A 26,496-nucleotide genomic window follows, 5' to 3' on the forward strand; every position below is an offset into this window, starting at 1 on the left:
CTCCTTCAACTCCAGTTAGGCTGGCTACAGTTTGCTGTACATCTGCGGTGAGAATTGGGGTTAGGAATTTTAACTTTGGCCAGGGTTAACTGTGGTTATACTGAAAGTATGAATGCGGCCTTAGTGGGTCACAAGTTCTGCAGGCCTGTTCTAATGCATGAAGCCAAATCTAATGCAAGAAAGCATACACATAATTTTTATGTTTTTCTTCTGTTTCAAATATTCTGTTAGGAACATAGGAAACTGCCGTATACTGCGTCAGACCATTGGTCTATCTAGCTCAGTATTGCCTACACACACTGGCAGTGGCTTCTCCAAGGTTGCAGGCAGGAATCTATATGCACTTACCAGGGAAGGATCTCAGACAGTTGAATGCAATGTGGTTTATTTTTAAGTAGACATGCTAGTAAGTCCTTTAGGTTTCAATGAAACGAACTTCCAGCTAAATGTGGTTAGAGTTGCAATTCTCCACACACTGGGACTTTTACACACAGCAGGCTTTACTGCAAGTTTACTGGAAGGCTTTACTGTGAAATTGAAGTTGTCCCAAAGAACCAACGCAAAATAGTGGATTTTTTTTTTACTCTGGATATAACTCAGGCTACACTCTAATGAGCAGTGAAAAACCTGAATTGCGTGTGAACTGCTCTCCAATAACTCACAGGGACTTCAGGGTAAATCTGACCAACATGTGAATGCAGCACCTCTATTCCAGTGGAGATGTGTGTTAAAGGGCTTTAAAAGCCTTGTATGAAAAGCCTTCTGGAATCAAACTTTACTGAATTTGTTCAGAATTTTGAGAAAACATACATAGGCTCACACTGCATGGTTGAAAGTCTCCTTTGCTAATCTGCAGTGAGGGACCCATTTTAATAATTAGTGTTTCTAGTCTGTTCTAGGCATTAAAAGTAGCACAAATATATAGTATTCAATGTATATCACTATATATTGTGAAGTGTGCATGTGTGTATTCAGTGAAATGTATTTCCAGGCAGCATACTTATTTTGGAATATCAGACTTAAATCCTTGGGGGCCTGTGGTGTGTGGAGGCCCTGGACTTTGTGGGGTGGGGCATTTTAAAATCTCATCTCTGGGCCCAGTCCAACCTTGCTACACTCCTGCAGAGCAGACCCTGCTTAAGCTAGGACAAGTCATGTTTGCTACCACAATACCAGCTCCCCTCTCTTGTTAACACACACTAAACCTGAAGCTCCTGGAAGCTTCATATTCTTAGGCAATAGAACAGAAGTTCTTTAACTTGAGTGATTAGGACAAAAAGGGGTACACAACCAAGGCATGTCATCATTCTGTAACAAACCTAATGCAAAGCCATGGAGGTCTCTGGGTAATTGGCATCACTTAGTTCAACAACTTTTGCATATACTGTTTGTTTTGCTTTTTGCCATCTTTTCCAAACCAAATGAAAAACAAAGTTCAGTACACAAAACCAGCACCTACAGGCCAATAATGATCTGAAACATGTCTAGAACACTTTGTTGCAGAAGTTCAAACAAAGCTTCTGTTAAATGCCAAAGCCAGACAGACAGTACAGGGATGGTGTTTGCTCTCCCGTTTTTTTTGATAGATGCTGGCAGATTGATTTTCATGTTCTGACTAAACAAGCACTTAACAGCCTTGTACATAGCACCCAGTGCCCGGATTAGAAAACCCAGTCAATGAATAGGTCAGCCAACAGGGATCTGGATAGTCTAAGCAAGACTAGACCATGCAAGTTTGTAGTGATTTGTTCTGACCTTTTCCTCATCAGAGGTGACCCTTCCATAAAAATGTGTCCAAAAAAGCTGTGTTTAGAAGGAAAGAAAAAAGAACAGAAAAGAAAAAAACAAGGATTTTACCAAACACCATGGTATTTCTAGCATCATCATCATTATTGCAGAAAAGAAGCAAATGGTTCAGGGAAAGCATTACGTTTTATCACTTAAAATATGCTGTTAAACTAGGTCAGGAAAAGCTTCTGACTTGGTAGGTAAATAAATAGTTAGCTCTCATACCCAAATAAATGTATTTAATAGTTGTAGTTCCTAAGTGAGAGAAATTCCAAGCAACCTGCAAGGACTTCTGCACCACCCATGTCAATAAACAGCACGGATAATTGGGCATTTGTGCTACTATTAGCTCCAAGTTGCATGACATTTGACTGCTATAGGAAGCATTCACCTGACTACGGGCCCAGGCATGACCCAGTAAAGTCAATTGGAATTTAGCTATTGACTTCCGCAGAGTCAGAACTGTTAACTCTAATGCAGAAGCAGCAACTGGAGCAACTCACTAAGTTGTTCTGCCTATCGTACTATTAAAACTAGGCCCAGAGAACTGGTGACCCACTGAGTCAAATATATCTTGTGTCATATATGCTGACCTGCCTAGCGGGAGCAGCCATATCACACAATCATTCGCTTGCCCAGATTTCAGTCCAATTCACTAGTTACATTTACTGAGTTGTAAACATTTAAAATAAGACTAGCCAACCTCACACAGAGCATCTGTGTGCTCTTGGAGCTGGCGGTTACCTCTCCCCCCCCCCCACTTCTGCCCCAGTTTCTGCTTCCGGGCCCAGCCACCTCTCCTCCCCACTGCCACTTCTGCCCCCCCCCACTTTCTTTCCCCACTCTTGGGCCTTGCCTCCGCGGCCGGGCCAGGCCCGCCACCTCTGGCCTCCACGGCTGGGCTGCCGCCGCGACAACCAATCCTCCTGGGTGCACCTCAGCCAATCAGGTGCGTCCTCCACCCAGCCAATCAGCAGGGCTCTGGGACACACATTCCAAGGCACACCCAGGAGAAATAATATAATAGATGGTACATTCATGTCATAGGCACAAAAGTATTTGTTTTTTGGGTTTTTTAAGCATGATTATTTGACCTGTGTTGGTAGCATGTTATGAGATTAAAAATTATTCCCAACACATTATTAAATGGGCTATTTTATTGGGGCTCCCCCAATGATGCCCCTTGCATACTGGTCAGTGGGATGTCTATGAGACTGCCACAGAAGGCTGTGCATATGGCCAAAGATGAGAGGGAAGTGAGGCTCTGTTACGCAGGTAATGGAGACCCTCTCCTGCCAGAATGATGAGATGCGAGTGTAGCCAGTAGATAAGTCTCCGGTTTCCAGTTTGTAGCTGGAAATTCATCAGCCAGCCAAGCACCCGTGAAGGTGGATCAGCCCCAGAATTCTGCAATGCCCAGAGAGAGTTCTGCCTGCCCAGATCGAGCAAGACAGAATGGAAGTGAGAGCCTGTGGATAGAGAAGGACAAGGTCTTCATTGATACAATCCCCTTCCTTTTCAGGGCTGAGGCTGGAATTGAGAGTAAGTCATGCAGATGCTGAGCTAGCTACTCCCCACTTGTCACATTCATTCTCCAATCAGAATATGCCCCCATTTATTGTACACTGTGCTAATTTTTAAAAGAAAAAGGAGGCATATCATTGTTTGTTATAAGCTTTCTCTTCTCTCTTTCTTTGGCCCTGCTGTTAGTTAGTAGAAATCCAATAACTTGCCTTGGCAGGAACCAGGAAGAGGTTGTTGTTTTTTCCTCTCAGAGTTAGGAACTGCTTGCACATCTATTCTACAGTAACATGGTACATTGAGATGGGGAGGAAGACAGATCACTGACTGGAATGATTGCCCAATCATTCAGAGCCAATTTTATGCCCATTGGTTTGAGGAGAGGAGAGGTTGGGAGTGCATGGCTCAGGGACAAAGAAAAAAGTGGCTCTGTGAAATCGGTATTACTTGTAAAAATGCACACACACAAACACACACCACTTCCCCCCCTAAAATGTATATTGCCAGTTATTATACATACCATGGACTGAGACTCTTAATATGCATGATAATCAGAAAATCTGGATAATCTATATTAGCCAACTAACTTTAAACCTTCTGAAAGTGTCTGGCCTCACCATACATCCACTGAAATCTCAATGGCACCCCTGTGCCTTGAATAACATTCAAGGCAGGCAGCAAACACTGAAGTGGAGGAATCAAATTCCAAGCCTGCCACAATTTACCTGTTATCTGCCAAATCTTAACCCATTTTCATCATTTGTATGGCCTGTAAACAGAGGATGTTTTCTTTCCTTTGGGAATGCAATAACTAAATAAATACCAGAAGCCATAAGTATCAAGTACTTGTATTCAAGTACAATTATTCATTAGCAAGGAATTTCACCTAAAATCCATTTTAAGGACTAATTTGAATGTTCCTAATTGAGCAAAATTTCTGAAGAATTTGGTAGAAACAAAAGGAGTTTAAATAATTTATTGGGAAAGCCACACATCCCTAAGATATCATCAAGTTTGAGGCAAATTTGGAGGATCCTGTGCTGGTGAAACATCTGAGGAATTTCAAGGGACAAACAAAAAGTTTTGATCAGTGTGGTAACATTGCTAAAGCATGGATTCTTAAATGAACCCACAAAGCACTGCTTTAGAAAAAAAACAAAATTGTCAATAAATAAGCACTGATCAAAATTATACTGGCAAAGTAGTGCCAGTGTTGCCAGATGAGGAGTTTCAGCATTCGACCACCCAGAGCCTTGGGATGGATAGGGTGGTACAGAAATGTAATCAATAAATAAAAATATAAGCTAACATTCTATTGTTTGTAACAACTAAACTGTCAGAAATTTTGCAAACATCAACTAGGTGACAAGCACCACCACCCTTCAAATCTGCTGCAGATCAAGTGTAAAATCTGACATGCAGCAGTTTTACCAGTTTTGGCTGAGGTGTGAGGAACTGGTGCCAACGTGGACAGTTTTCTAGAACTGAAACTGGCTATTGAATCCAGTGCAGGTTATTTGAGGAGTATTGCTGGAAGTTGTGGGAATGAAGATCTAGTGTTAAGGTGTTGATTGTTTCTTCATTCTTCAGCCTATTTCTAGGTTGTAGTGGATACATCAGTAAATGGATACCTCACAATGTGGATTTCTAGCTGGGCATTAACTGTATAGATGGCATTCTGGAGAAGCCATTCTGTGCTTTGTAGAGATGTATCAGCCAGATGTTAATCAAGGACATGTCTAGCGAGTGACTGAGAAAGCTGCACACGTTGAATTTCTGCCAGGATGCATCCTTCTCCAATCCAGCCAAAAAACCAAGACAAAGTGTGGGTTCATGGAACTGCTTTTCTAAATCCAACACCAGACTGTACAAAGTCTTTACAGCTTATATGCAGGGGCGTATCTAGGGTAGGGCAGGCAGGGCACGTGCCCTGGGCATCTCTTGATGGGGGTGCCATTTTTTAAAATTTAAAAATTTAAAAAATGGCCACTGCACATACTCAAATGGCCTCTGTGAGGCTCTAGGCCATGCCAGACCTCACAGAGGCCATTTGAGCATATGCGGTGGCCATTTTGTTTTCAGCAGCCATTTTTTTAAACAAAATTTTAAAAAATAGCCACTGCACATGCTCAAATGGTCCCTGTGAGGCCCTAGAGGGGAGGGGGAACCTTTGCAAACCCCCCATGGCCTTTAGGAAGCCTCCCCCGAAGGGGCTACAGGTTAAAAAAAATTAAAAATGAATATAATATGTCACTGTACACATATTCAGTTTGGTACTATGTACAGAGAATCAGGGCTTGTGAATACTGAGCTGACGCTTATGAGCTAGGATTGTATTCATTTGCTCTTACTTTGCTTCTTGTGATAAGTGAGTAAAATGTGATGTCTTAATAATATGGCTATTAATGGTGAGTTTGTCTTTGAATCAGTGTGAAATCCTTAGTATTAAGGCCCACTGGGAGCTTCTTGCTCTCTTTCTCTCATTTTAACTGTCTTTCTGAAATACTAGAATATATTCCAAGCAATGACACAGTTTACTCTGCATATCCTTTAATTATTTTCAGAGTATCTGGGAAAAGTCAAATTCTCCATTTATTTTTAGAACTTATGTAATAGTGATGCTACAATGCATAGTAGAGAATGAGACAAGCACTTCTGTTCAGTTTTCCAAGTACACCTCCACATAGTATTTGTGTATTTCATGAGCCCCAGCATACTGAAATTTGTAGTTTTCCAGCATTTTTTGGTCTGGCTACGTCCACTGCTAAATAGTTTTTGAAATATTAAAAGATTAACGAGCTTGACTTGTATTTTTCAGCTGATATTAATGTAAAGTTATCTGAAAGATGGGTGTCAGATGTTTGGACAAGGGGCGCAATTTCAGTGCTTGCCCTAGCTGCTATTTTCCCTAGTTACGCCACTGCTTATATGCATGGAAGTTAAGATGGACAGGCATTTTAAGTTGTAATTTATATGCCTTTTAGAGCATGAGTGAAAATACAAAGTATCTTAACTCTCATCTTAAGCCCAAGACCTTCGGATGATTGAACAAGAAGGGCTGGAGTGCACATGACAGCTTCCATAGGAAACTCTACTGAAAAATAAACTGAAAATAGCTTCCTCCTGCCACAAATCATCTCTGACCCAAATAAGACATTGACAGAATGTAATCATCTGACCCGTTAAGAAGACTTTTACATCAGTTTCCATCACTGAGTGTGAGCCCATTGTGCCTCCACTGCCTTGTAGTCCTGATCACGGTGGTCACGGTGCCAAGAGGGGGCAGAAGTGTGGGTTTTCCTATTTCCTCACACTCGTATACCCAAGTAAAGATCCCTGTTGCAGTCTTAGCATTCGACTGGATCTTTGGGCACACTGCTTCCTGACACTTTGTGACCTTGGCATCCAAGTGGAGGCTACCAGTGTTGTGACGTGCCAATGTTGTCAGGCTACCAATGTTGTGAAGTGCTTTTACTTATTTCTATTACCTTCCTTTCTTGAAAAGTCCTCTGGTGTCTCTCACAGCTAAACTCAACCCTCAGATCCTAATGCTACTGTTTGAATCTGAGTATAGGTTGCACTCCTCGCAACAGTACTGAACCTTTTTGCTTTTGTTACAGACAGTCCTGATTTGCATTTGCACATAACAAATCACCACCATAGGGAAAGCGTGTTTGAAATAAAAAATGTCAAGACATAATTAACTGAAAGGTCAGGTTTAATTACAGACTAGTTATTGTAAAAGAAAAACCATAATTACTATGACTATTAAAATAGAATTGGAACTGTTTGAAATGTTTTCTTGGTGCCTTTACATTGTGATATATTTGATACCTTTTGTTCTGTCACAATAGCCAGCATAGTTAGAATGTTGGACTAGGACCAGGAAGACCCAACTTTGAATCCCCATTCAACCATGAAACTCACTGGGTGACTCTGGACCATTCATGTATCTCTCAGCCTAACCTACCTCACAGGGATATTGTGAGGATAAAAATAACCATGTATATCACTCTGAGCTCCTTGGAAGAAGAGTGGAATGTAAGTGTAAAAAGGGGGAGGTGTTAAAATATATTGTTTTGGCAGGTGTTTTCTTTCACAAAAAAACAAAACACCAACCAAACAGAAAAGTCACTAATTCAGGCTTGGCAAAACTAAAATTCCCATTCTGTTGTATAAATCATATTTGTAGAATTATACCTTAGATAATGATATTCAATGTTTGTTTTTCACAAAGTATACCAAGCTTCAAGCCCACAGTGGATCTTGAACTGAGGACCTGAGGAATTGTGCAGAGGCTACCTGGCCAAATAAGGGAACTGCAAAGAGCCCAGCCTAGCAATCCAGAGTGATGCTGCTAATGCTCTCTGCCCACTTAAAATCTTCAGATTCAGACTTCTTGGTTTAGCCCTTATCCTGAGCCATAGGGTAAATGTCTACTCTCAGCTTTTTAGTTTAGAAAAAAGACGACTGCGGGGAGACATGATAGAGGTCTATAAAATCATGCATGGCGTGGAGAAAGTGGAGAGAGAGAGATTCTTTTCCCTCTCACACAACACTAGAACCAGTGGTCACTCCATGAAATTGATTGCCAGGAGGTCTAGGACCAACAAACGGAAGTACTTTTTCACACAACGCGTGATCCACTTGTGGAACTCTCTGCCACAGGATGTGGTGACGGCCAACAACCTGGATGGCTTTAAGAGGGGTTTGGATGACTTCATGGAGGAGAGGTCTATCAATGGCTACTAGTCAGAGGGCTGTGGGCCACCTCCAGCCTCAAGGGTGTGCCTCTGAGTACCAGTTGCAGGGGAGCAATAGTAGGAGAGAGGGCACGCCCTCAACTCCTGCCTGTGGCTTCCAGCAGCATCTGGTGGGCCACTGTGCGAAACAGGATGCTGGACTAGATGGGCCTTGAGCCTGACCCAGCAGGGCTGTTCTTATGTTCTTATGTAGTACACAATTGTACCCAGGATTTGAATGTTTGCATGTTTACACAAACTACTATATTCCAAGCTATATCTTTCCAGAACGCTTGGTACATAATATATCCCAAAATAGGGCCACCCACCAGTTATATTTTTGTTCTAAACAACAATAAAATATGATACCCCAAACTGCACAGACTTTTTCCAGTGGGATTGTTTCGGTCTCAGCCCCATATTAAGCTAAGTGGAATGAAAACCACCCCAAACTGCAAGGACTCCCTCCAGTGGTGTAGTTCTCATTCCAGTTCAATATTAAGCCATTTGGGATAGGGGAGCAAGTCCTGTTTCTCTTTGGAAACTTAAGTTTTGTTTCCCCTTACAAACTCAATAGACCTTGAAATGTGATTGTTTCTGACCAATAGTCTGAGGCACTACATAGTTCTATGCTCCCCCATTTGGGCAGATGAATCCACCCGCTCCCAAGATGTCAGATCTAGTGTTTGTAATAAGTGAATCATTCAGAAGTATTTGACCTCACAGAAGCAGGGATTTTAGCCACCACAACCAAGGCAGAAGGTTTTAACCACCACAACAAGCAGCACCCACAACATGGCAGCTTCATTAAGCCTGGCATCAGTGGATCAACCATCAACAGTATTATCTGGTCTTTTCTTGCTTCTGTTGGTGAGATACAGTCCAACAAAAGTGGGGTGGAGCTTGGTTCCAAGTGAAGAGAACAAAAAGATGTAAAGGTGGGATGTGTGACACTGAACAGTCTGATGAACTTCATTCACCTGCCACTGCAGATACTGAGATCATGGATTACATGACAGTTGGGAAAGGTCAAATATGGTCTACAGCACAACCAGTCCTTCACTGGCCCAGGGTAGATATATGTAAACACACAGTGACAGCACGTGAAACAGAGACAGACTAGAGGAAACCTTCATGTTTGTGGCCACAGAAAATATTTTGCACATCATTCTCAGGGAAACCAACTGAGAGGCTGAATGTTCATTCAAACAATGGAATAAGAAACATCTTGAGAAAAGATGAATGTGAAAACCCCTGACCTAACAGAACTGAAAATGTGTCTTAGCCTGCTAATCCTGTCTGGCGTATTTCATGCCAATCATGAAACACTGGAAGAAGTGTAGACAGTGCGATTGAGGCATCCTTATTTCCTTGCAACAATGCAGTTGAGATGGTTTGAGGCCTTCACAAGTTACTTAAGATTTGATAACAAAGTCACATGACAGAAGCGAAGAATAATTGCCAAGCTGGTACCCATTAGAAGTAACTGGACCTTGTTTGAGAGGCATCTGCAGCCGTGCTACATTCCCGGGTCTGACCTAATTGTTGATGAGCAGTTGCTAGGTTTCTGAGGGTGCTGTCCCTTCTGGCAATACATTCCAAGCAAACAAAGGTACAGTTTGAAAATTGGTGGAGCTAAGATGTAGAAACATCCTAGCCAACGACAGGAGATGCTGGCCTTGGGAACCAAGCTGGAGGGTCACAACAGCAAAGATAAGTAGGCCTCCATGCTTTGCAGCAACCTGTACAGCAATGGAACAAACTTGGAGGATTGTGGTGGGGGATAACCTTTTCCCCAGTGCCAAGCTGGCAGAGCTTTCCTTACAAGATGTTGACCTATGTAGGCACTATGAGATATAATACGGCTGACATAATCCCAGAAATGCAACCACATTCATGATGGGAACTACTGTCATCAAGTTTGGCTTTGATGTTGTATATACATCCAAGGAGGGCAAGGCTGCATTTCTGTTGTCAACCATGCACAATGACATGGTGGTGGGACTGAAGCAGAGGAAGCCATGCAGTTTTTTGCATTAGAATGTGATGACAATCTAGCAGTGTAAATTTCTGGACTGCCACCTCTTAGCAGATTCTTTGGATGAAAATAATACCACTAGGGGTGTAGCAAGGCTGCAAAGTCCTGGGGCAAGATTTAGAGATGGGCACTCCACCGCTCATCTGCTTCTTTGCCACCATTCACCCAGCCAGTGGCAGACTTCACTGCTGCAACCATCACCACACACCTACCTGCCAGCCTGTGATCGTGTTCACGGCCACCACTGGTCACTTTTGCCATAGCTGCATCTAAGTATAACCCACACTATTACTGCCAGTATTATTTGGTAGGCTTCCTGACCAGTAAAGGGTGTATGATCTCCCCTCCCCTTTCTTAATTGGTAGTGGAGCATGCTCAGAAGGTCCTTCAAATCTTCTGGAGGTTTCAAGCCCAGCAGAAAGCTCCTGAACTGAGAAAGAAAGAGAGGTTTGGAAACCTTCTGTTCTTTTTATGAACTTGCTTATTTATTGCAGTTCCTCCTTGGGCAAGATTTGTGCACCAGGTTGAGACTCTGGATGGGCCTGGCTGACTCGTTGCACATCGGTTATCTTCATTTCGGCTGCTCACCCACAGGACTTTCAGTATGGACTGTGCAGGACTACTGTTGGGACAGTTCTCTTAGAAGAAAGAGACTGGGGTTGGGGTTGGGTTTTATTTAGTGGCCCTGTGATGATATTGTATGTATGTTTTATTATTTTCTACTAATTTGTAAATGGGTATTTTCACTATGCATGCTTGGCAAATTCAGTTGTACAAAGAACATTTAAATGTTTATAAATCCTGGAATTTGGCATAAGAATTTCTTTTTCTTGCAACCACTGGGGGAAATTTGTATACAAAACTTAAACCCAAAATTCACATTTCTTGAGTAAGAGGGGTTACATAAGCACTTACATGATCTGATGATATAACAAAACTTGCCACCGGCTCGTCTGGTGGCTACTCAGGGACAGGCCTTCTCTGTTGCTGCCCTGAGTCTTTGGAACACACTTCCTGTTGAAATAAGAGCCACCCCATTTCTTACAACTTTTTAAAAGGCAATCATGATGCATCTCTTCACCTAAGCTTTTAATTAGATACTGTTTCAATTGTGTTTTTAATAGTTTTAATGTTTTAAGTTTTAAATTGTAATATTTTAATCTTTTTTTCTGTTGTTTTTATTGTTTTGTTGTAAACTACCCAGAGACTTGTGTTTGGGGTGGTATACAAATGTATTAAATAAATAAATAAATAAATAAATAAATCTGGCATGTAGGCATGAGCTAAGTGGGGTTGGGCTGCAGATGCGATGTTCCTCACTGTGAGCAGCACAGCTCTAGGATAGCACCCAGTGCAGGGGGTTGCAGGGGACGTGGCTGGTGGCTCCTGAGCAGTGGTGGGGCAGATTGTCAATGTGATGATAATCCAGACCTGGTGAGAATATACAGATGACAACAACCAAAAACCCAACAAGCAGCCACGTGTTTTTCAACAAGATGATGTTGCCATTGCCAGTTTCATTGTCTGGTTGTTCAACCATCTGGACTGGCAATAACAGTCTGGAAGGAGGAGACAGCATTTGTTCCTTTCTAGTCCTGGGAACAATTCATAGATGCCCACACAAGATGAAGACTGTTGGGTGTCCAACATATCAACTGCCAAATGAAAACATGAATTGCATTGGTCGATCATCCTTCAAGCACTGCATTCATTTAAATAAAAAATAAAATAAAACTACAGTTCCCATATCTACTGCATTATCTGAAGGAACTTAAAGGGGGCGAAGTACTTTTTAAAAGCAGATGCAGAGGCAAGTGGCCAGGTGGCTAGCTGGCTCCAGCTTCTCCCCATCTTGGTGAGTGGGGAGAATGGGGAAAGAGGCAGGGGAAGTCAAGAGAAGGACAGTGGGGAGGGAGTTCTGGCATGCATTCTTTGACAGAATTCCAAAATGACAGGAGGAAAAGTTGGAGTTCCAGCTTTCAGATTCCCTCCTGTTGTTGTAGAATTCATTCTCATAGTGTCCAACATAGGGCATATCAGACCTATCTGAGTATTGGGCTATCCAACTGCACAGTCCTACCCTTAAATCTTATCTGGCTCATATCATAATCTGAGACAGAGAAGCACTATGAGGGATGGGCCAGTTTAGAATTAAGGAATGCATTATGAACACACCAAATTCATATTCCATCATCACTATAAATCAGTGTAAGATAGTTTATTTATGTATAACATTTTATCCCACTCTTCTTCAGAGTAGGATCTCAGAGTAGTAATGCTGGTCCAAAAGTGGCCCCATTTTCTTGCCTAATTTGCAGGTGGCAAAAATGCAGGGACATTTTTAGTTTGAGGGATGGAGAGGAATGTTTGCAAAGTGTTGGGGGACTTACTGGTCTCTATCATTGCTGCTTTCACTGTCCGCTCAGGTGAAAAGTCCCATTTCACTCCTCTCCCTCCTCCTAGCATTTCTGCTCCTGGACTATTTTTGCCAAAATAAACATTGGTGAAGTTGTTTGGACCAGTACTGTGGCATACATAGTTCCCTACCATTTTTATCCTAACAAAAACTCCAATGAAGTAGGTTAGGCTTCGTGGCCAAGGAAGAATTTAACCACGATAGTTGAAACTGGCTTAAATTTCTAGGCAGACACACAAGATGACTAGTGACAAAGTGAAAGCAAGAGTAATTTACAGGCAAATAAAGCAAGGTGAGTTTTTGTTGGTCAGGCATTCAATATTGAGGAAAATAAACTGACCTTTAATTATAAACTCTATACCTTCAAGGTACTGATGATATTGAAACTCATGAAAATACAATGCATTTAATTAACATAGTTGATGCAGTCACTTAGTTAAGATTTATGGCTAACCACAAGAGCAAGGAGAGATCTATGAAAAGTTTCCATCTGGCAATATTCATCATTGGCATTCAAAATAAGAAGAGCCATGATTTGAAGCTGAGTAATCTGTGTGAAGGTACGTATCATTCAGTCTTCTCAAATATGGCTAATAGCCACAACTGACTTCTTTATTATGGTCTCATAAATATGCCAGATTTTATATATTTAAAAAGTCATCTAATGTTGATTTCAATGACTGACATTATGAGAAACATTACTCAAGTTATCCCATTGAAATTAAAAGGATAAATTAGGCAATGTTAAGTGAAATTTAGTCATCTGATATTCTGACTAAATTTCTCAGTTGTACTGAATTCCAATAGGACTTCCTCTAGCATATTTAGTTAGGATGTCAGTCAATGTGTTCATTTAGCTACTGCTCACATAAAAACAATGACTGTTTGGTGGGGAGGGAAGCAGATTGTACACATGTTATATGCCTCCCACACTGTACACACTTTTTAATGAAAGATTAAAGCCTGAAATGGCAGCAAACATTTCAAAACCATCATTATACATTACAAGCCCAGATAGCACTTCCCTAGTAGTGTGGTTCCCCCCCCCCCATATGATTGCTTACTGCTCAAATTAAAGATCTGAATATCTTCTCATTTCAACAACCAGGAAGAGTTGTATGACTGAAGCTCAAAATTACTTTCCCCCCTACAATTTCTAAATGATAAGACAGCAGCTTGTAACTTCTTGCTGTTCTAGAATTTGGCGCTATAAGTTGCATGAGAGCACTATTGTGCAAATGCACAACATTTCACAGTGAAGTTGTACAATGGGCAGGCTTTGGAAAGAATTATTGTCCATTCTGTGCAGCTGCATGTAAGGTTAGGTATGAGATGGCTTAAGTTATACTTTATAGTACTATGAAGATTCTGACATCATGTATTTGTACTACTTACATTATGTTCTGTGCTGTTGGATCCAAGACCCTAATAAAGCATTCATTCATTCCTCCCTCAACTGTGTTTGCACAATTTCATGCATTTGCACAAGAACACCAGCCCTGGATTAACCATAAGGCAAAACAAGTACGTGCTTAGGGCATCAAGGGAAGGGGGACACCACAGAGTTTCCCCCCTAGCTATCATGCCCTTAACTCTTTCACTGAACATAAGAACACAAGAACAGCCCTGCTGCATCAGGCCCAAGGCCCATCTAGTCCAGCATCCTGTTTCACACAGTGGCCAACCAGATGCCACTGGAAGCCACAGGCAGGAGTTGAGGGCATGCCCTCTCTCCTGCTGTTACTCCCCTGCAACTGGTACTCAGGGGCATCCTGCCATTGAGGCTGGAGGTGGCCTACGGCTCTCCAACTAGTAGCCGATGATAGACCTCTCCTCCATGAAGTTATCCAAACCCCTCTTAAAGCCATCCAGGTTGTTGGCTGTTGCCACATCTTGTGGCAGAGAATTCCATAAGTTGATTATGCTTGGTGTGAAAAAGTACTTCCGTTTGTTGGTCCTAGATTTCCTGGCAATCAATTTCACGAGACAACCCCTGGTTCTAGTGTTATGTGTAAGTGAGAAGAATTTCTCTCTATCCACTTTGTCCACTCCATGCATGATTATATAGACCTCTATCATGTCTCCCCGCAGTTGTCTTTTTTCTAAACTAAATAGCCCCAGGTGTTGTAGCCTTACCTCATAAGGAAGTTGCTCTAGGCCCCTGATCATCTTGGTTGCCCTCTTCTGCAATTTTTCCAGTTCTGCAATGTCCTTTTTTAGATGTGGTGATCAAAATTCTATGCAGTACTCCATGTGTGGCATCACTTTACACTTGCCAACATTGAACCACATTTGCCATTTTGTCGCCCACTCCCCCAGTTTGGAGAGATCCTTTTGGAGCTCCTCACAATCTGTTTTGGACTTTACTACCTGAAAGAGTTTGGTATCAACTGCAAATTTGGCCACATCACTGCTTATCCCTACTTCTAGATCATGTATGAATAAATTAATAAGCACTGGTCCTAGTACAGATCCCTGGGGGACCCCACTTCTTACTTTCATTGTGAAAACTCTCCATTTATCCCTACCCTCTGTTTTCTGTCTTTTAACCAGTTTGCAATCCACACATGTACTTGTCCCCTTATCCCATGACTGCTAAGTTTCCTCAGGAGACTTTTATTAAGAACTTTGTCAAAAGCTTTTTGGAAGTCCAGGTATACTATGTCGGCTGGTTCACCTTGATCCACACACTTGTTGACACTCTCAAAGAACTCCAAAAGGTTTGTGAGGCAAGATTTACCTTTGTGGAAGCCATGCTGGTTCACTCCCAGCAGGGCCTGTTCTTCTATGTGCTTTACAACTTTATCCTTGATGATGCTTTCCATCAATTTGCCTGGAATGGACATTAAGCTAATCAGCCTGTAATTTCCCGGATCGCCCCTGGATCCCTTTTTGAAAATCGGTGTTACATTTGCTACCTTCCAGTCTGTACAGAGCCTGATTGCAGGGATACGTTATATATTTTGGCAAGGAGGTCAGCAATTTCACATTTGAGTTCTTTGAGGACTCTTGGATGGATGCCATCTGGCCATGGCGATTTGTTAGTTTTCAGTTTTTCCAGACAGTTTAGAACATCATCTCATCAGGTAGAAAACAAATAGTTGGTTCAAGTTTCAGAAATTTAAATACAGAATGAGACCTGCTGGAATTGACTGACCAAAGATTCTAGCTGTGTTCAGACACTGAGGCTATTCCCATGCTCACCCAAAAGCGAACTAAGGGAACCCAGCCCACTTTGGGCTGATTGTGTGCTGCAACGGGAGCTGTGCTGCTCCCAGCAGCTAGCCGCCATACATACCCCTCCCCTTAACTGAGGTTAGCAGAGTGCATGCTTCACTAACCCCATTTACCCAATCATGAGGTGCCGTGGCGGGGCTTCACGCCATGGCGACTCATGAGGACACCCCCACCAGGAGGCTGAAACAAGCCTCTCAGTCTCGGGGGGGGGTCTCCCCAGGATGCCCAACGCACTCATGTGGGGCATCCTGGGCCTTAGAGAGGCTGGGTGGCCCCCGATCCCCACAACCCCTGCCGACTCCATGACAGAGCCAGCAATCATGTGGGAGGCCAATCCGGCCGCTCAGGGCTTGCTGCTTGCTCGTGTGCAAGCCCGCTCTCCCCGCTTAACCCACCTCAACTCTCCACACTGCTCATGTGGAGAGTCTCATTATGTTGAACCTGTATTCAAATGTCTGTATATTCATACATATTTTTGTGTGAATGACTGGTTTTAAAAGTGAATCTGGATGTAGACCCCTGAAATGCATGGTATGGGTAGGAAGTGTACTGCTGTAGCTGCATTCAACATAACATGTGAATAACTGAAACTACATACAGGTTTGTACCTATACATTCTGTACACAGATTGTATGGATGATGAACATAATACGTGAAGAGGACTTCTATCTAATCCCATTTGCAGAACCGTCCAGCCAGATGCCCCTGGAAAGTTTACAAGCAGAGCATGAAGGTAGTATTCCACCCACCACCACCCGCCACACCCTTTGTTTCTCCTCAGCATCTGGTATTCATGGCTAGCAGCTATTGATTAGAGCTACCCCAAGAATTCATCTGATCCATTTGAAACCCCATCTGAGGTAGTAGCCTTCACTTCATCTTGGGGCAGTGAATTCGTAAGTTAATGATGCACTCACTGTGTGGGAAAATTAGATGCTTTTTATTCATTCATCCATTTGTTCGTACATATTTTTATACCACCATTTGTCCAAAGACCATAGGGTGGTTAACAAGAAAAACAGTAATAAAACTTCAATAAAAGCAGACTGCTAATACAAACACACAGCTACATTTAAAAACCTATTTTTGTCTGTCCTGGACATCCTGTCAGCCAATTTCATCAGGCAACCCCTATTCTAATGCTAACAGATTTTTCTCTGCACTCTCTCCACACCATTATAAAAATCAGGCTTATAAACTAAAAGACCACACATATTTTTGACTGTTATTATAGGGCTGATTGAAAAGCTCAGTAACCTGCAAGAGCAAAGACATATTTGTCATAATTACAAAATTTTGTTCCATTTAATGCAGTATTGCATGACTTCCTACAGTGCATTCAGAATCACATTATTTCATATACTATGCATTATGGGGATTCAGAACTTTGATTTTAAAGATTCATAGCCAAGCACATTTTGCTTTTGAGATTAGATCTACATTGATCTTCCTTCTTTTGCAGAACAAATGCAGTTCAGCACATTTGATCACAAGGTAGAGAGATGTGCTATTCAGATATCTAACTAGGTATTATGGTTTTTTAAAAACTGGCAAAAATTAAAAGAGAAAGGGTAAATTACATCTGAAATATCTTTTTAAAGTTTCTATTTTAATTTGGCCAAGCAAAGGAATTACTAGCAAGGAGGAAAAAAATCAGTTGGGGTGATATTGGCAGGGAACAAAAGTCCCTGGGACTTAAGGAAAAAGCAAGGAAAAGCGGCGGGGGGTGGGGTGGGTCAATGCACCTAGCAGAAGAGTTGGCAAGTCCATTTCCAGGACATCTTAATCTGAACTGGGATCCAAAGTGCACTCGTAACCAGGGCACTTTCCAGATTAAACCCTGCAACAGTGTCACTATGGATCTGCTAAGTGTGCTTCTGTACTTCCAGTGTTGTGACACCACAGTCCCTGCACTGACAGCAAGGTGCCGTTCACATTTCCAATGCCTTATTTCAGATTTTATCTTTGCAATGCAGTGCTACAAGTTTGCATGTGCATCGCAAAAAAGTAGCTTTACTATCCTGTTTTGAGATTCTGGGGGTCATTTTCAACATGATCCTACCAAGCCAAAACATTTTACCCCTATTGGGTTTAATCTGGAAAGTGCCCAGTACAGCTAGAATAGGTGTAATTATCTTATATTGCTATCCACCCATACGCATCCTGGCAGTGGTGAACTATCTTCAAAGGGAGCTCTACATACAGTACATTACAGTATTCAACCAGGATGCAACCAATGCACAAGTGACTGAGGTTAAATCCACATTCACCAGGCAGGGTTGCAGCTGGTGAACCAGACAGAGTAGTAAAAGACACTTCTGGCTACTGACATGTAGATGTTAAAATAGCATGGGTGGGGGGACAAGATAAAGCTTTGCAGGCCACAGGGCAGAGTATAAATCATGCAGCACCACCTTCTGGGATTGACTCTCCAAGCAGGATTGGCACCACCACAGAATAACACCCCCTACTCCCAAGTCCAAGAGACTCCCCAGAAAACACTGCTGTAGTATCAAAAGCCCCCAAGAGCTAAATAACCAGTATCATCCAGAACCACCTGGTACTGAGACACTAGAAACCATGGCTTCAAGCTAGGGCCCTGTCTCTTTAAATGCCTGCTAGCTTTCCGCTGAAGAGTGGGCAGAAAGCCTGCTTCACTATTTAGGAGCTCAGTTGGTCCCTGACCATTGTTGTAACATGATTAATGGAACTGAAGTTAAGGAGAGCAGGTTCCCCGAGGGAAAACTGTTTCCAGGGGAACAGGGTCTCAGACTCTTTCAAGACAAAGCTTTCAGTTCAATAAAGCTTTTGTTGGAGGCCCAACTTTTGTTGAACTTCTCTGTTAACAACTTAAACAGTTGAACAGACTTCTGTAAACTCAGTCTGACTGAATCAATCACCGCCTCACATATGGTGATAGTCCCTCTCCTATATAAGTTAAAGACCCCACTCCTTCACAACTGCTGGATGGGACTCCTGGAAATACCAAGACTAAATTTGGGGGTTGAGGAGGAAAGGGTCTGCAATCTTTAGTTGGGTTGTGTGTTCTCTTCCAAAGCCCCAGCCAGAGGGAAGGAGAAACCACTTTTCTTCCACAGACAATCTGAAGAAAGGAAGAAGGGACTTCTCTCCCTCAAGCTGGGGTAAAGGTAGAAATAGCAGCCGGACTGAGCACTTTTGTTCCATGGCTGGGTACATCTGCACATGCACGCACCTGCTTGTCTCCTATCAGCCCCGGCATGATTTGGGTGCCGAGACACAAGGTTGTCTTGTGGGTGCCAGCATCGTTCACTCTCTCCAGCATGTGCTGCTGCACTCGTTGCCTTAGCCAAAGCTAGGATTTATTTAATTAATTAATTAATTAATTTGTATACTGCCCAATACTGAAGTCTCTATGGGATTTGCAGCATAAAGCAAACCAAGATGTTAATAGTTAAAACACATAAAAACCAGAATATCCATAAGCACACCAACTAACTAAAAAGCTAGCAGATTTAATAGACCTTTTATTCTTATTAGCCACAAGTTATAATATACATAGGCCTATGTATGAGCTGAGAATGCAGATGATCTGCAAGCTCTAGAAAGTCAAGGAGCACAATGAAAAAATGGGACTACAACTAAATGTAAAGACTAAACTAATGACAACGGGCACAGCAAGCAGCCTCAGAATTGACAATGAAGACACTGAAGTGGTGGATAGCTTCTGTCTTTTAGGATCAACCGTCAACAGTAAAGGATCCAGCAGTCAAGAAATACGCCACAGACTAGCACTTGGTAGGGTTGCAATGAAGGCCTTGGAAAGGATATTTAGATTCTGTGACATGTTTACACCTACAAAGATTAGAATTGTTCGGACCATGGTTTTTTCCCGTGGCACTCTATGAATGTGAAAGCTGGTCTTTGAAGAAGCAAGATAGAAAAAGCATTGACGCTTTTTAACGTTGGTGCTGGAGAAGACTTTTGAAGATACCATGGGCAGCCAGGAAAACAAACAACTGGATCATAGAACAAATCAATCCAGAATTTTCACTCGAGGCACAAATGACCAGGCTCAAACTATCATATTTCAGACGCATTATGCAAAGACCCAGCTCCCTTGAGAAGTCCATAATGCTGGAGAACGTTGAAGGAAAGAGAGCAAGGTGGATGGACTCAGTTACGACAGCAATGAATGCACCACTGAGAGACCTTAAAGGCCAAGTTGAAGACAGATGATTCTGGAGAGAATCTATCTATGTGGTTGCTAAGAGTTGACACCAACCTGATGCCATTTAATCAATCAGGCCTAATTATTCAAATGAGGTTCAAGTGACTATAAGACAACCAAAAAGAACCCACCACCATCTAATAACCTAGGTAAAGGAAAGGAAAGGATTGTGCTGTCAAGTCAGTCGACTCCTAGCAACCACAGAGCCATGTGGTTTTCTTGGTAGAATACAGGAGTGGTTTATCATTGCCTTCCTCCTGCACGGTATGAGATTATGCCTTTGCCATTGTCACTGAAGTAAGCATCTGCCTCCAGCACCTTCCTATATCGTGGCTGCCCGATATAGGCGACTACAAATATACTTTTCTAGGCACAATCTGGGAAGCACACTGGCAGGGATTCAAACTGCTGCTAGGCAAGCTGCTTTCCCACTGCGCCACTGCAACTTAGATACTTAAGTATTAAAAGAGTATGCATGAAAGGTTAAAAAAAAGCTATTGAAGTTATAAATAGTGGGAATATGCAGTATCTCTAAAAACCATGGGATGGAAAAATATAGAACAATATTTAATAAACACTCTCTTATAGCACATTCATGTGCACAATGTATAAAATAATAAAAGCACATAAGTAACATGAATATAAAACCACAGAATATAGAATAAAAATTTACAATCAGCCTTGCTGCCAAGATCCCCAAAATAAATATGCAAGAAATCTCATGACTTGCGGGTCAGTCCTCCATGAGTCAAATTTCCCAATGGCTAGAAGTACAATATAAATTGAAGGAAAGTCCAGTTGCACTTAAATTGGATCCTCATATGGAATTCAGATCCTATGGGACATTGACATCCATCACAAGCCACATATGGGTAATGCCTTTCATTTTTTCCTCCATACGTGTTTCAGCCTATAATAGGCCTTCCTCAGTGGTACTATTACAGGAGTCTTTGTAGTCCCCAGGCATCAGCTATGCTCTCATGTGGAGCCAGGTGTTTAATATGCAACCAATAAGTTTTCAAACTATATAAACAAATAATACATTATCTCAACAAACAAACAACTGCATGGGGAGAATACCACTAATATATAAATACATTAACTATCACTAACATCCCATAGTGCAAACAAATGTAGAGCATGTGTGTTAATAACTTCTAGGTTTTTTAACACAATTTAATTCAAAAAAAGTCCACTCTTCCTCTCTCACCAAGCTCATAACAATATGCAAAGTGTAAATAAAATGAAATAAAATGCACATGATAATGAGAGCACATGTGCATCAATCCATATATGCAGATTGTATTTATACTCAAATGCATTGACATGACATATATCAACATGCTAGCAGTTCCATGCTTATATAAATATGTTGAATATCCCCATAACAACTCTCTAGAAAAGCAGACAGCATATGCACTAGGGGTGTGCAATTCGGGTTTTCGGGTGATTCGGCTCGGATGGTTGCAGGCTACCACCCCAATTTCAGGGGGATTGGGCAAAGGGCTGATTTTTGGTAAATTTCTGAAATTTTCATGTCTTTGGGGCAGATTGGGGCAGAAAGTGGGGCCTGGGGCAGAATAGTGGGGTGGGGTGGTAGTCCCTAATGGGTGGAGGCTACCACCCCAATTTCAGGGGGTTTGGACAAAGGGGTGATTTTTTTGAGATTTTTTGAAGTTTTAGTGACTTTGGGGCAGTTTGGGGGCAGAAAGTGGATCTGCCCCAAAAGAGTGGGGTGGGGTGGTAGTGCCTAATGGGTGGAGGCTACCACCCCAATTTCAGGGGGATTGGGCAGAGGGCTGATTTTTTGGGAATATTTGAAGTTTGGGTGTCTTTGGGGCAGATTGTGGGCAGAAAGTGGATCTACCCCAAAGGAGTGGGGTGGGCTGGTAGATAGTGCCTAATGGGTGGAGGCTACCACCCATCCCCAATTTAAGAGTGATTGGGCAGAGGGGTGAATTTTGGTGAATTTATTTGTATGAGGTTTGTCTTCATAAGGTGAAGTGTGCTAAACTGATTATTTCCTCATATTATTCATAGTAATAGAGAGTGTGAAAAAGTGAAAGTGGGGTCATGAGAGTTGTCTAATTGAAAAAAAAAAATCTCATTTGCTATGATAGAATGAGAATTCACACCTCAGAAAAAACTGCCCTAAAGACATGAAAATTTCAGAAATTTACCAAAAATCAGCCCTTTGCCCAATCCCCCTGAAATTGGGGTGGTAGCCTGCACCCATTAGGCACTACCACCCCACCCCACTCCTTTTGCCCAGATCCCATGCTATGCCCCCAAACTGCCCCAAAGTCACTAAAACTTCAAAAAATCACCAAAAATCAACCATGAACCGAATCACCCGAATTTTTCGGGTCCAAAATTCAGGTGATTCGGCTCATGCCCGAAAAATATCTGGGGACATCGGGGGTGATTTGGTTCAGCCCCGAATCACCCAAAATTGTTCGTTTCGGGCACAGATTGTTCTGTGCCCAAAATTTTTTGCACATCCCTAATATGCACTAACTATAAATTTGGCTATTCTGCCACCATGGCCATTTATTTATGTCCTCCAGTTCCAGAAGAGTGGTCCCAAATACCCGGGACCCAGCTAAAACCTCTTAGAAACCTTTATCCAATCAAATTCCTCCTTAGGACTGGATTCTCATGCCACTCAGTTCCCTCCTTAAAGGGTGGGATAAATCCTGAAATATCATTATAAAGGGTGCTGGGAATCTAACCCAGCACAACCCTTGGTGCCATGCCAACCAGAAACAATGGACAGAGACAGGAATTATAAGGCGCCCCCCCCGCAATTAATGTCTTCATTAAATCCAAAGGGGGCCCACGTTTTTAATGTATTTATCCAAAAAAATTCCCTTCTCAATAGCCAGTTTTCAAGGTTTTTATTGACACATTTGGCCAATTTGCATGGTGACGTTGAACGGGACTGCAAGTAGGAATGCTGCAGCCCCGCACCCACACTTTTTAGCAGAGTGCTTGTGGGGGAAAGCGGCAGAGCAGGGATGGGCAAGTAAGTGGCACCCTCTCCGCCCCTTAAAGGAACCCCCCTCCCTCCCGGGAGTGCATGGAACTGGTTCCATGCACATCCGTCCTTCAGAGGCTGCCCCCGCTATTTAGTCAAAAGTCACCTCACTACAATGCCATGCAATGATGTAGTGTCATGTTAAGAAACCTCTTAGAGTTGGGGGAGCGGGGGGAAGAGGCAGATGTCAGCAGCCATCATGGGAATTGATTCATCACCTGTGAATTGAATGGCAAAATAGAGGACATTTTATCTGAGACTAGTATTACCTCGCTTCATGTTCCAATTTTTTCTATAGCAAGGGGTTCTATAGCCAGACTTCCAAAGAGCTGTTACCATAAGTCTGAGGATCAACAAGAAAATGAAGCAATATCAGCATGCTGGGATTAAATATGAAGAATAGTGCTAAATATGCATTGACAAAGGAATCTGGCCATATCTTGTCAAAGCTGGTCCTTTCATTCACTGAGCACGATTCCCCATCTTTGTTTTTTGGAGCTGGACCATCTCTTCAGGACAGAAGGCTCAAAGGGAGTGGGAAATGCTATGGGTTTCTTTTTTGCAAACAACAAGGAAATATTGCCATTGAAGTACTGTTTTGTTTGCATTGGTGCTAAACCTTAGTAGCCTTCACAAGATAGGTCAGGGTGGAGGGTCAGGAAACAGCTTGGGTGATAACATTCCAGTGACAAATGGAGCAAGAAACAAAGAGGAAAAGGCCAACAGGTCAATTATTGTTCAGCATTCGTATTGACTAGGGGTGTGCAAAACTTCTCTTCCCGCTCTACTGATCTAAGATTTCAGATACCATAGACAGCATGTCTTAAATATACAGCCATGTTGCAAAAGCTAGTAACTTTCAAACAGGCTTCATATCAAAACAGAACTAAGTAGGGTCCTGTCACAGCAGCACGGATGAACAATGGAAACTCACTTCCCTAAGAATGCCTACCTAGACCTGACATTTTTCATTTTCAGGAAGGTGGTGAGAACAATTTTTAATGGGTGTTCCTGATTTGTTTCTTGTGATACACTTATATCTTTATACCTTTTTAAATTTTATTGTTGATTTTGTGTACATGGAAATTGTGAGAAGACCCCTTGAGCATCTATTGCCAGTTAAGGCAAGGTATACAGTAAATAGAATAATCAACCATAATTTATCACAGATGCTGCTAGAAATTGAGGAAACAGAGCACATGGCCTCTGCTACTTTATCAGAACTTAGTTTAAAGCACAGTTCAGATTAAAAACTTTACCTCAGCTGAAAGGGAAAGTCAGGAGGGTCAAATCACTACTGAAAGCACGGAACTCATTCAAAACCACAATACTAGAAGGTCAGTTGGAATGTATACCAAGAAAGAGAAAAGGTACCACCAAATTCAGGAGGATGCCAGCATAACTAACAAGTAGAGTCAGGAAAGCTGTAAAAGGGAAGACTTCCTTCCAAAAATGGAAGGAGAGTTGGTCTTGTGGTAACAAGCATGAATTGTTCCCTTTGCTAAGCAGGGTCCACCCCAATTTGCTTCTGAATGGGAGACTACATGTGTGAGCACTTAAGGTGTTCCCCTTAAGGGATGAGGCCACTCTCGGAAGAGCATCTGCATGCTTATATGCAAAAGGTTCCAGGTTCCCTCCCTGGCAGCATCTCCAAGATAGGGCTGAGAGAGACTTCTGCCTGCAACCTTGGAGAAAAAGAAAAAAACAGACGGTGGACAATTAATCTAATAAACAATTGAAAAGGAATGGGATTTAACCAAATAACATACTAAACGTAATATAAGATATACCAAAAACCAGTGTATGTACAGAAAGCATATGACTGAAATATACCATACAAAACCAGTCAGGTAAACATCTACAAACAGCATATGATGAATGAATACAATGCACGTAAACAAATAGTAAATAGTAAACTCCCACTAGGAGCTCAAAGTCGGTTGGAAGCAAAAGAACCTAACAGCCGGAAGTGGGCATCAATATGTGGCTCCAAATTCACTCATGTTCACAATAACAGCTCTTGTAGTTATCTTGTACTCTGATAGTTGGGAGCGATGATTGGGGATGTAATTAGTTGTACTCAAGGTTTCAAAAGTTGATAACAGGAAGACAGTACATGCTGTGTAGTCTGCTAAATGCCGACTGAAGAGACTGGAAAAGGCACAAGACTGGAAAAGGCACTGCAGCTGCCCCGGGATAACTACCGTAGCTGTTTCACTGAACGCTTCTTCAGGAGCACATCTCATCAGTCTCAATTGCTATATTAACAATAATACAGTCAAAATTAACACATAAAAAGTTTTTTGTTTTTCTCCTTGGGATATCGTTGATCCCTCCTTCCCCCCCCCCCTTGGTTTTGGTTGTTTGAGGGTTTAGTAATGTCTTATTTAACCAGTTCCTTTGCATTTTCTGCTGATGAAATTAATGAGATTTTAGGCAATTGTATGACTGATGCGCAGGAGGCCTATACGGCCTCACATCTTCCTGACTGGTCTGAGTTTGTAGATTTAAAGAAAAAGCTGGTTAAAACCCAAATTCCGTATCCTGTTGAAATAATGTGGGAGGCTTAAACATACATAAACCTCTAGGAATACGGGAACTCTCATAATACTTTTTTCAAATACACTGCATGAAGTTGGGTTTTAACCAGCTTTTTTTTTAAACTCCTTTTTTAAAGGAACAAATGCTGGCAAAAGAAATGCAAGGACACAATATGGGATGAAAAAAGAATTTGAGGAGCATATAACTAGAAGTGTCAAGGGGAATAACAAAAACTTCTTTAAAATATATCAGAAGCAGAAAACCTGCCTGGGAGGTCGTTGTACCCTTAGTTGATGAGGGCATGAAAGGGATTACTAAGGAGGATACAGAGTTTACAGATAAGCTGAATGAGTTCTTTGCATATATCTTTGCATATATAGAGAGGGTACAGATTATATCACATTTTTGTCTGTTATGATTTAATGCAGTGTGTGTTTTTATTGGATGTTTTAATGTTGTGTTGTGAGCCGCCCAGAGAACAATTTGTTATGGGGTGGCTAACAAATAAAGTATTTATTTATTATCATTATCATCATCGTCGTCATCATCATTATTATTCCCACTCCAGAACTGTGCCTCTCAGGTTTGGAGGCTGAAGTACTGGGCCAATTTGAGGTGAGGAGAGAGGATGTTCTAAACTGTCTTGAAAAACTGAGAACTAGCAAATCACCAGGGCCGGATGGCATCCACCCAAGAGTTCTGAAGGAATTCTAACGTGAAACTGCTGGTCTCCTAGCAAAAAATATGTAGCTTGTCCCTACAATCAGACTCTGTAGGTGAGGACTGGATAGTAGCTAATGTAACTCCCATTTTCAAAAAGGGATCCGGGGGGGATCTTGGAAACTACAGACTGATTAACTTAATTTCTGTGCTGTGTAAATTGATGGAAAGCATATTTAAGGACACAATTGCTAAACGTATCGAAGAACAGGCCTTGCTGAAGGAGAGCCAGCATGGCTCCTGCAA

This window comes from Hemicordylus capensis, chromosome 5, assembly GCF_027244095.1.
Source record: "Hemicordylus capensis ecotype Gifberg chromosome 5, rHemCap1.1.pri, whole genome shotgun sequence".
NCBI classification, from domain to species: Eukaryota; Metazoa; Chordata; class Lepidosauria; order Squamata; family Cordylidae; genus Hemicordylus; species Hemicordylus capensis.